The following is a 12,280-nucleotide window of genomic DNA, read 5'->3' as shown; positions in this document are numbered from 1 at the left end:
AGGCTAGGTCATGCCTAATTAGGCGGGTGGTCTTCTCATCAAATTTCTGATAAATGAATTCTAGCCTCAGTTATTAGGACAGCCAATGACCCCTTCATTGCAATTGAACACCAAGCTCGAAATATTACGGGAATCAGCGAAATGCCGCGATTAATGAGGATAAGGGACAAAGGGAACTACATCAGTAGCATGTGTATAGTCTGAGAATATGGGTCTGATGGGAGGCGTTCTAGGGTAATCGGTGCAGTTGTGTTGAACACTGTGTCCGGATTGTGTAGTGGTCAGTTCAGCTTTAGACTTAATTAGCAGCGGGATTTGCTTCAAAGCGAGTTTATGTCCTGCTGAATTTATTTTTTGGACACCATAGCGAGATTGTAGCATCGCTGGCCGTCTTCATACATCACGATTTGTGGGAAAAGGTGTCTTTGCAATAAAGTTGGCCATCGAAGAACTCGGACAACAAAAGTGCACAATCCTTTCTTTCGGGAGTGCTCGTTCTGCAAGATTCGTAGGAGAGCTTCTGCGAAGTTTAGAAGACAGGAGAGAAGGTATTGGCAGAATAAAACCTGTGAGGACGGGTTGTGAGTCGTGCTTTGATAGTTCACTCGGTAGAGCACCTGCTCGCGAAAAGCAACGGCCTCGAGTTCGAGTCTCCGTCAGGCACACAGTTTTAATCCACCGGCGCACACTACGCTGCAGAGTGAAAATTTCATTCTGAAAAATGAACAAATTAGTGTCGCACAAAGCAAGGAGCAGCATACGGTTTAAAGACTTGTCTAATGCAGAAAAAGTTACAAGGATGGTCGATTATGAAATTAAATGGTGCACAGGTATTTAAAAATAATACGCCTAATAGTCATATTTTATAACGTCCGCGATACGTTATAGCTAGTTCTGTTCGAACACCGATTCCTGTTTTTCGTGAGCATTCCATTGGGATTCAAGCTATCACGGTAGCCCCCCCACACCCTGACTCAGACGTTAAGGGTTCGAGTCTCCTTCTGACACACAGTTTAACCTGGCACAGATGTTAATGTTACGGTACTGCTTCATGACAGGAGATGGGAGCCACTTCCTGATTCCGATCACATCCCGGTTGTGATCTAACATCACATGCTACTCAGTTCTTCCTGTTTATCGAAAGTCACTTCCACGCATCTGTGCAGGAACTGTGCGGTTTGTCTTTTCCTCTCCTTGTCGAGACCTGAAGATTGGAAGAGACAAATGATCCATGCGGGTATCTCTCAGCGGACGCTCATCTCCCATCGCCTTTTCGATCGCCACAGAGCGACCGCTGGTGTCTCATGGGACAGGCAGGCGTCGTGACGTCACGGCGTCTGTCGCTTTAGAGCACCCGACGCCGTTTCGGACGGGCTAATTGCCAGCACGCTATTTTCGTTGCTATGGCCACAATGGACGGCGGACTGATGTTTCACTGCACTAATTAAAAGCTGCTATTATGTTCCGTTCCCGGGCGAGCTAGTGCCCGCATTATTTCGCGTTTTCCGTAATCACGCTTAATGCTTCGCGCCTGACTAGTACTGAGATACTTTGTTTCACCTGTTACCGAAATATTTTAGTTGCTCTTACCGCTACTACATCGCAATAGTTCTACATCTGCTCGTTTTTGGTAGCATTATTTCTATTCAGATGAATTTATGTCCCCTGATAATGCCTGCGACGGCTATTATGGCTATCCAGTACTGCAGGACGATGCGGGCGTTCGCCAGTCCATCAGCCAGAATACTTGCTATATACGCACATAGTCTTTCAAATTAAGTAAGCTACTACAACTCTACATAATGGAGGATGGAAATGTACACATGTGTTGTATTTTCACTCTCTCTCACCTGCCGGCCGAAGTGGCCGTGCGGTTAAAGGCGCTGCAGTCTGGAACCGCAAGACCGCTACGGTCGCAGGTTCGAATCCTGCCTCGGGCATAAGTTCTAGGGGACTAATGACCTCAGCAGTTGAGTCCCATAGTGCTCAGAGCCATTTCTCTCTCACCGGATTTTTCTCTGATATTTGTTTCCTGCACTTCAGCAAAGAACAAAGGCGCATAGGGAAAAGGAACAGAACACGATTCAAGCCCTAACGCGATTAAATTGATCACATGTTGAAGTAGGGTTATTATTTTCGGTTTCAAAAGGATGGATGCTGATTATTTAATTTTACGTCGATTTTGGGTCATATTAAATATGGAGCAGATTCTCAGATCAAGATAACAAGAGAACTGAAGTTGAAAATCGACCGTGATAATTATCATGTGCGCTCTCGGAATGCAAATACATACGTGGGACACATAAGTAACAGGAGCCTTGTTTTGTGCAACTGTTTTCAAATTCCTCATTAATAGTATGTGCAGCAGTACCAGGCTTTCATTTATAGTGAGTTCTGTTTTCCAAAATGACTCAGGAATATCAGCTACACAAATGATGTACACATCCAAAACACTTCCTTTAGTTTGAACTGGTTCGTCGCTATCTCTGACTGCAATATTTCGTATATTTTGCCACAAGTCAGAAACCAGAGAAATGTAAAGTTTTGAGCATACATTCATTACACCATAAACATAGTGGGGCCAAATGTAGTAGTGTCCTTAATATTTTATTACAAAGGAGCATTTTATCTCAAACATACGTCCACATCTCTGTCTTGGTTGTATTCAATAATAATTTTGTTTATCACCAGTGACAGAGATCACAACAGTTTCTTACTTTAAGGTTGTGTATATCTGGGTAAAACAGAGAAACAAAATTATTCATCTTATAAAAGTAGGAAGAAATGGATTGGAAACTATCTAGATGTAACACTGTTAGAAAAGGAGGTAGTTTCTCAAATAGAGATTTTTCTGTTCCAGAGGAACTAAGAGGAGAAGAATAAAGATACACTCGTAACAGGTACGGCTGGCAAGAAATGCTGATGCTGTTTCGGAAAACGAGATCGATAGCTTACATACTTGCGAAGTCAGATCGAGTCTTTTTAGGACCTACTTCTGCCAGAACACTGACAAGTAAAGTGCTTTATTAGTTCAGGAATGTTGTGTGTCTTACAAAACAGAAACTAAGAAGCAAAATTTATTGATTTTCCATTTTATATGAAGTTCCGTCGTATAGTTTTGGGTGCAAGAAAGCTGCATACAGTCAAATAAGTGGTTCAGATTTTTGCTTGTTGTTTTTTTTTATCAAATAGAATTTGGAACTTCGTAAACGACTAATGAAATCGCTTATTTCATAAATAATTATAGAAGAATGGAGAAGCAGAAGGCAACGTAAGCTACTATGTGTGTGTGTGTGTGTGTGTGTGTGTGTGTTTTATGGATGATCTGTAACGTCGTACCTATGTTGACAACAATCTTTGTGATTGTTTATGTGAATGTTCTTACCTGAGAATGTGAAATACAATACGTATGAGTTTTTAATAAGAGGATAAAAAAATCCCAAAACTCACTTTGAATTTTTCTTCGGGGAAAGATAAATCACTAATTTGCAAAGTTTTACCGTTGTTACAAAAAGTGAGCAGAATAATGGAACATCTCACTTATCGCAAAAATCTCGCCTAAAGCCTCATAGTGGACGATAACAGCGCTTTGATAACGGCAATTATTTCCCGAAACGAGTGGTTCAGTAAACAAAGAAAAATCTTGACTGGTAGCAGCAGTTTTTGAAGTTCATTTTATAGTTGCAGACTCATAACTACCATTTAATAGAGAATAAAATGAAATATTTTTTTCTAAGGTTACTTTCATTTCATGTATCCTAGAATTAACATTTCTCAAGCATGCGTGCATTCTCGTCAAAGTACTGTCTTGTAATGTAATTTAACTATTCTGGTGAGTGGTTGTTTCAAAATATGATACGTTTCCTGCGTGAATGGCAAGGTCTTCAATTGTAATTCCGCTTGGGTGTGAAACGTAGATCATTCTTATAGTGTGTGCATGTACTACTTCTGTCCGATGTTAATTTCTTTTTCATTTTTTTCTTTTCCTTTCACCTCCACAGCTTAATAGCAACAGAGTACGTAAAGTTGTGTTCTCTAATTGCCGTCTACGGTATTTTCGTTTTTTATTTTGTGCTTGTAAGTCGTTACACGTTTAATAAGATCTTACATCTCAGCAAAGTATTTTTATGTGTGATATTTTATATTCGTCTGAAAACTTTAAACGGTTGTAATTTATGAAGTATTTTGCGAGGAAGATGACCTTTGTATTAGAGTGCTGTACGAAGTGTTAACAAAACAGCCTGACAAGAGAAGTGGAAACTCAGTGTTGAGTGGGCGTGGCGTGATGTGAAAAACGTAGCTGCATAAGAGAATGTGCCATTATTTACACGTGAAGTACGGAATGAAAGAAGGAGAACTGAACAGGAATTTTGAAAAACATTAAATGACCATTTTTTTCTCAAAATGATATTATCTTTGGCTTCGTCAGGTAAGCCAGTCATATTGTGAAGAAACCCATATGTTATATCATTTTCTGTGTTGCTATGTAGCCATTGCACCATCTCTGATAAAGACAAACGCCACATGTACAAAAGATATGGGCTGTTTCAAAATTTTAACATTTCAGCTCTGTGCCATTATTTACATGTTAAGTACGGAATGAAAGAAGGAGAATTGAACGGGGAATTTTGAAAAACACCAAATGACCATTTTTTTAAAGATTAAATTATGTATGGCTTTTTACTTTAAACAGGTAAGCCAGTCATATTGCGGAGAAACCCATATGTTGTAGCATTTTCTGTGTTGCTATTTAGCCATTGCACCACCTCTGCTGAAGAGAAACACCACATGTACAAATGACATGGGCTGTTTCAAAATTTTAAGATTTCAGCGCTGTTTTAAACAGAGAGGATAATCAGTATTGCCCGTACTCTTCATTTTATTTGATTTCTATTATTATTGGAAGAAAAAAGTCAGTCAATGGTGATGCTAGTGAGAAAAATCAGGAAATAATGAAGAAAAGGAAAAATGCAGTGGAGGTCCCATATATACAGACATAAAACGAGGAAGATTAAAAAACGAAACATAGTATATGAACTGGAAAGGGGACGGAGATCAAACATATCAACATAGTTATGACTGCAGATAAGCTCTAGCCTGAAACTTCGTATCGCTTCAAAATTAAGGTTTAATTATCACCGCTGCAAGGGCAGCCAATAAACCAATCAAGGCCGGCCGAGCGGTTCTAGGCGCTTCAGTCTGGAACCGCGCGACCGCTACGGTCGCAGGTTCGAATTCTGCCTCGGGCATGGATGTGTGTGATGTCCGTAGGCTTGTTAGGTTTAAGTAGTTCTAAGTTCGAGGAGACTGATGGCCTCAGATGTTAAGTCCCGTAGTGCTCAGAATCATTTGAACTCTTCAGGAAATTACATGATGTTAAAGAAGAAACTGAAATAGATTCTACCATTGCACGCCTCTCATTTGATATTATACAGAGCCTGCAACTGTCTCAGATGAACTGAAACAGATTCTACTATTGCAGGCCTTCCATTTGATTACACAAAAAACCTGCAATTGCCTAAGAGGCCAAAACAAGACAGTTTTACTTGCGTCAGCTTTTAATAAATGTGTTTAATGTGCATGACTTACGGAGTAGAATTGCTGGGTATTGTCTCTATCATGAAAAAATAACAAGAAGCCCCAATGAAAAGAAGAGAAGAAAAACGGAATTTCAGCAGAATTTTAAGATTTGGAAAGTTTTTCCTATCTACTAAAAAGTTTAGTTTTTTGGAAATGTGGCGTTTTTCAATATTTCTATTCAATTATTCATTTTTGCTTTCATTGTCATAGGCAAATATTTCTTCAATAGCTGCGTAGAATATTGTCAACAGACAGTAAGACCGAAGCTGCCTCAAAGTGTACGGTTTTCTGCCATCCAACCTTGTATGGCTTGAAGGTTTACACGATGTTTGTACTCTAGTTAACATTTCACTAATTTCCTCTGAGCTGACACACAGAATGCCAAGTACAGTCAGAAGTAGGCTTTAAATAAATCGTTACCTGTGAAAGATAATTTAGTCATCAAGAGTGCATTGGTTCCTGTTACTGCTCGTAGCTGAATTAGTATGCAGAATGCCACATACTGATTGTGAATCATAAAATGTTTTTCAAATGAATTTTTTACGCGGAGCAGCGAAATGCGAATCAGACGTTTAAACGTTTTTTATGCGTTGGTTGCCATTGTAACTCGCTGTTAAATTATTCTCTACACCTCCACATACAGGCTGAACTGAAAGCGTTTTCAAGTGGATTATCTTTCCTGGTGTAACGAAGTGCCGATCTCTTACATGTATTTTTTTGTTGTGCCTTTATCTATTTGCCACTCGCACGTGAATGATTTTGTAGTATACGACATGCAAATTGCGATATAAACGATGTATTATTTAAACTGAATAGCCAGTAAAGACGTCGCATTGGACTACGACGTGTACTTCATCGCCATTGGACGACACAATACCTACTACGACAGTTGAGTGATTTAGGCTCATAATGAATGCTGTGGCAACTAAATGAAGCTCTCGCTACGATAGTTATTATTTAAACTCTCTCTCTTCCTCCCTCTCTCCCTCCCTACTTCCCCTCCCTCACCCTCTCTCTCTTTCTCTCTCTCTCTCTCTATATATATATCTCCTCTCCCCAAGTAAAGCGTTGCGATATAAATTCAAGTAATTGTGCAACTTATTTTTCGTGTCGTTTTGTTTGTTTTTTAAACAAATTTCATTAATTTCAAACAACTTTCCGTAATTAAATGCTTATTGATCAATGCGGGAACTGATTCGATTTAGCGACATGTTTTCTTTGTTACGTCGTTTACTTTCCTGGAAATTCCTTGCCGTATTTGCATAACATACAGCTTCTTGCTATCTTCCTCGTTCCCTAGACTTCAGTCTATATTTTCCAGTGCTTCTTATTTTTATTTTTGTGTGTTTATTCAAACATGTCAAGCTTTCCTGATATTGATTTGAAGTATTAGTAGAATACGCATGGCGTATCGAGTTCGCCATCTCGTTATATTCAGCTAATCAGAGTCGTCTTGTGTTTATTCCAGTAATAGCGGTCAGGTTTCTTAGCCACTGGAACAGTTCTTTGTACCATTCTGTCCTTTTGTGCTTTATCTGGAATATCATTTTAACAAATCAGTTAGTTACTCAGTCGTATTTGAGGATTGTATGGACTGTTCAATTGCTTGTTTGCTTATTTGTTCTCGAGTTCATTCGGTATTCCAGTAATTGCCGGTGATAAGAAACTTACTCCTGAGCTACGTCATAAAAACTATCACATCCCTGTGCCTATGTGATAGGTGTTCTTTCGATGTAGTGCTTCCACTCTTCATTACGGCTCAAACATACAGTTATTAAAAAGGATCTTCAAATCATACAGTGAACAAAACTGGATTCATGAAGTCTTCCGTTCATGAAAAAAGTTCCTACGACGATCAAAATTCGACTCGAAATACTTGCATATGGAAACAATTCACATTTTAACTTCATTTATTGATTCTAGCAGCTCTCATGATGATGTCACATGTTGGTTCCAAATGCTACCTCGTGCTGCTTACTGCCAATTATTTACACCCAACCTGTTTCATGTTATTTTAAATTCATTTACCGATATACTTCTGGATCTCCCTCTTGGCCGCTCACCAAATTACCTCTCCACGAGTATTCTTGAAACAGCTAGATTCTCTTTCATTGTTATGAGTGGCCTGCCCATTAAACTCTTCTGAATTTATTATCCTCATTATTGTTGCTTGTCTTGCTAGTATATGAGATTCTGTGTTTTATCCTTCAGTTTTTATATTCTTTATCATTAGTGTGGGGCAAAGCTTTTCCTATAAAAATTATTTTCACCTATTTGTTCCATAGGTTAAGACTAGTCTGCTGGCAGTGTTATTATAGCTTCATTTTAGTTCTTCTTGTCCGTAGTTTAGACCCTAGAAGTTTCTGAATGGAGTAGTAGGCTTTAGTAGCTTTTTCAAGTGTCATTTTCACTTCTAATTGTCCCTGATCTTATTGTCTATTGTTACGCCCCGAAACTTGGACAGTTCAACGTGTTCGATTTTATGTTTGCTGATTATTAGAAACGATTGGTCAATATCTACATCTCTCATCTATCATGTGTTTTATTTTCCGGTCGTTTACTTTTAGGCCAAATTTGGATGCTATCCATTTGCCGTTAAAATTGCTTTTCTATCGCCGTAAAGAACATAGGATCAATAATTCGCGCCCGTATTCGCACCAACGGGGTCTGCTCTGTTATCCGTACTCGGTAGCCTCCATCAGCCGATCTCTCAGACTCTATACTTCCTTTTCTGTAGCGGCCAAACGTCTACCCACACCCTACCTGGGGGCATCCCCGCGTCATCTGTGCTCTTGAGTACAGAAGAGACAGAGGGTAGAAATCGATACATCGAAGCGGTATCAGCATCTGTACTGTGGTGTGCGTACTGTAAGACCTTCGGTAGACACACTATCAGATTGGCTACGAAGGCTTTCCCGTCGTAATAATTGATAATATTCTTCTCGGGTATGCAGCCGGATCATAACGTCTTCATGACACAATATTTCCGCGGTCCATCTGGCCGCCATCTTCAGGTGAGAGTGCTGGTGCACGAACTCCGGCGAGTTCGTGCACCGGCAATCTCACCTGAAGATGGAGGCCAGATGGACCGCGGAAATATTGTGTCATGAAGAGGTTATGATCCGGCTGCATACCCGAGAAGAATATTATCACTATCAGATTATTTGACTTGTCGCTCTAACGAAGTAGGTGAGTGTCAGCTTTATGTCTAGTGGTCTTATCGTGGCATGTTTATCTTCTGCCTTTAGGTCTGACGATAGAAATGCCACTTGAACGCTTATAGTAGCAGCTTGACGGTGACCAAATTTAAACAGAACTTGATTAATTTTCACACACATTTATTAAAATAATGAAAAGCATAAACAATACTTAACTTGATTCTGGACGCTATTTACAACTGACAATCTGAAGTTCCTTTGGTCTTGGTACGTTAATCTTATTCTCACATCTCTGATACTTGACAAAATGTCTAAACATTTATCTTCATGGCTATGTACAGGAATATGTTAATCTTATTAGGCGCAGACTGAAACTTGACTATAGACTGGTACAGACAAATGAAGACTGGTACGGGCTGGTGGAGACTGACTAATCGGAGATCTGTACACTCGTTATAATACCTCGTGCGTTCAGGTATCACTGCGCGAGTGTGATCCGCGAGGATAAAACGGTTCTACGTTAGCAGCAATCTCATTGGCTGCGTCACATATTAATACGCGGATCGGCGGAAGCAGAAGTTGGTCCGTCTCTAAGACAGCGCCACCTCGTAGTCCGGAGACGGTCGAGCACTGCGCCTGCGCTGTTGTGCTTAGCGGGGCGCGCTCTAGTGGGAAACTTGTGTACGCGCTGACAATGCGGAACTATGTACACAACATGTACCCTTATAAGTTTTATGTCTACAAGGTCACTCTGCGGTAGAAGTTTCATTTGTTAGTTACCCGCTTCACCAGAACTGACAATTGTCTGTTTTCAAAGTGTTAGCAAATTGAACGCTGCTCTGACCGTAGCTTCCGTGTGTCTTCATTCACGAGATTTCCCGCTGTCGGCAGAGACCGGCTGGGAACTCCAGCCCTTCCCGGGAGCTAAATGTGCTTCCGCCACCCTCGCGCCGGGGCGCCTTAATTTTCGGCGACCTTTGAGGAGCCCGCCTGCCGTGACAACGCTCCGCTGATCAAAGACCGCTCCACGACCGAAAAAAGGGCCCTCACGTCAACAAGCGCTCTATATTTAAGGCCATAAATGTACTACGAGAAACACTAGAAAAAAACAAGAGTTGTGGTTAACCGCTCGGCGCTAATAATTGACCTACGAGAGTGCTCTCGGGACACAAACACACTAATACAACTTCCTTGCTTGGAACTCTACAAGAATGTCCTTAGGAAGCTCTTGGGAAGACGAAAATATACTGCACCAGCCTTATGAGCTGAAGCCGAAGATGCTGTTAAGAAACATAGTTTTGAAAAATGGGCTGTCCACAAATGCTACATAGAGAATTGACATCTTATAGCTTTAAATATACAATACCCATGCGTATGTACTAATAACCATTGAAAAGAACATATTTTGTAGTCTTGCTAAGCCAGTAGAGATTTCATTGTGATTCACATTGGGGCACTCACTAGGTCAGAAACCAGAAAAAAGCGACCATAAGACAAGAGTTCAGATTTAAGAATTTTCGTTTCGCAGATTGATTAGAGAATTGTTCTTCCCAAGGTTGAACTTCATTGAGGTGGACTATTTTTTTGTCGGCGAAATCAGACCGACTTTTTTTTTTTTTAAACAGAAACTATTCCAGAAGGTACGCCCTTAAAGACAGACACTTATTTCGTTATTCAGTAATTAATTAACAACTGGTTTTTGTTAATTAATTTCTGACAGGAATTCAAGGGAAAAAAAGAAAAACGAACGAAAAACGTAGGTAAGTCTTAGATTCTACGACATTCCGCCATTTTTTAAATCCATACTTAAGTGTGTACTATTACTTTCTCGAATCAAGTTTAAAAATCCATCTACAAGCCGCAACTTCGGTTTCGAAGCATTTTGTAAGCGACAGTTTCGTAATACTGTTATTTCCAGTGAGAAAACAGAATTGCAAATTTTAATAAAATACGAGAAAATCGCACATGCACATAAAATTGTTCAATACTGTTAATAAGCTACTACTAAATAAAAATATAATCACAGAATATGTACACATATTTTAAATAACTTAAAATAATTATTTTATAAAGAGTACTTTCTATATTTTATTTCATATCCATAAGATTTTCCTTAACAAATATACTTTTGTTAAATAATATTTTACGATTACATATTCCTTCTTCGTGGAAACCATCTCCTAGAAAAGTGGGAACTTGGTCGTCGGAAGCAGTTGCCCTGTTGGTACCTGCTGCTGAGGATTCGAGGAATCAGATACTGAGGATGATGACGAAAATACAAACGTCGGTGGGTTCAAATGGCTCTGAGCACTATGCGACTTAACTTCTGAGGTCATCAGTCGCCTAGAACTTAGAACTAATTAAACCTAACTAACCTAAGGACATCACACACATCCATGCCCGACGCAGGAATCGAACCTGCGACCGTAGCGGTCTCTCGGTTCCAGACTGTAGCGCCGAGAACCGCACGGCCACTCCGGCTGGCAAATGTCGGTGGGATAGATGATGAAGGAGCAGATGATGAAGAACAAGAATCACAAGAGGAAGAAGGTAATTACAGAAAGCTTTCAATTTTTGTTACTATATGTATTTCCTGCAATAAAGAGAGTAATAGATGCTTACCATTAATATTCTAAATTTTCACCAAAAACATTTTTTGTCCACTTCATTAATAGTTTCTGTATTCTTTTCCCCATATTACAAACGCCATTTAAAATTTTTCAATTTGATATAAAATTAACGGAGTGAATCTGAAACTTAACGGCAGATTAAAACTGATTTCCTGACCGATGCTCGAATTCGGGACCTTTGCCTTTCGCGGGCAAGTGCTTTACCGCGAAAGTCAAAGTTCCTGAGTTCCGGCACGCTCAGATCCCATTCTTGCTGCAGGGTGAAAGTTTCACTCTGGAGAGGATCCAATTTTTATTTTTATTACGTAATGAACTTATCCAGTATCTGTCCCTCTCAGAACTTTCACATTGTAGATTTTCCAGTGATAACTTTCATCCATACGGACATGATGCAATTGCCATTCTCCTTTCTTCCAGTCAGGATGTTTCCAAGTTTTGAGTTCATTAATACACATTCAAGAATGAAACCTCTCCAGACGTTACCTTTCCTACCAGTACTCAACAAAGTGTTACGTTCTTGCCAAATTCTGAGCCCCCCTGTTGTTTATATTTGCCAACGGCCTTGCCGCAGTGGTAACACCGGTTCCCGTCAGATCTCCGAAGTTAAGCACTGTCGGGCTGGGCTAGCACTTGGATGGGTGGCCATCCGGTCTGCCGAGCGCTGTTGGCAAGCGGGGTGCACTCAGCCCTTGTGAGGCAAACTGAGGAGCTACTTGACTGCGAAGTAGCGGCTCCGGTCTAGTAAACTGACATACGGCCGGGAGAGCGGTGTGCTGACTACATGCCGTTCCATATCCGCATCCAGTGACGCCTGTGGGCTGAGGATGGCACGGCGGCTGGTCAGTACCGTTGGGCCTTCATGGCCTGTTCGGGAGGAGAGTCGTTTATATTTCGTCCTGTCACGTAATCCTA

General features: G+C 40.4%; 1 pseudogene; it reads left to right on the top strand.

The window, feature by feature from the left end:
• The first annotated feature begins 11,920 nt into the window (after positions 1 to 11,920).
• On the top strand, positions 11,921 to 12,038 carry LOC126238460 (5S ribosomal RNA; annotated as a pseudogene).
• Positions 12,039 to 12,280: the final 242 nt, after the last annotated feature.

This window comes from Schistocerca nitens, chromosome 2 (assembly GCF_023898315.1).
Source record: "Schistocerca nitens isolate TAMUIC-IGC-003100 chromosome 2, iqSchNite1.1, whole genome shotgun sequence".
NCBI classification, from domain to species: Eukaryota; Metazoa; Arthropoda; class Insecta; order Orthoptera; family Acrididae; genus Schistocerca; species Schistocerca nitens.
The sequence above is the reverse complement of the archived record's forward strand: the minus strand, read 5'-3'. Positions and strand labels throughout refer to the sequence as shown.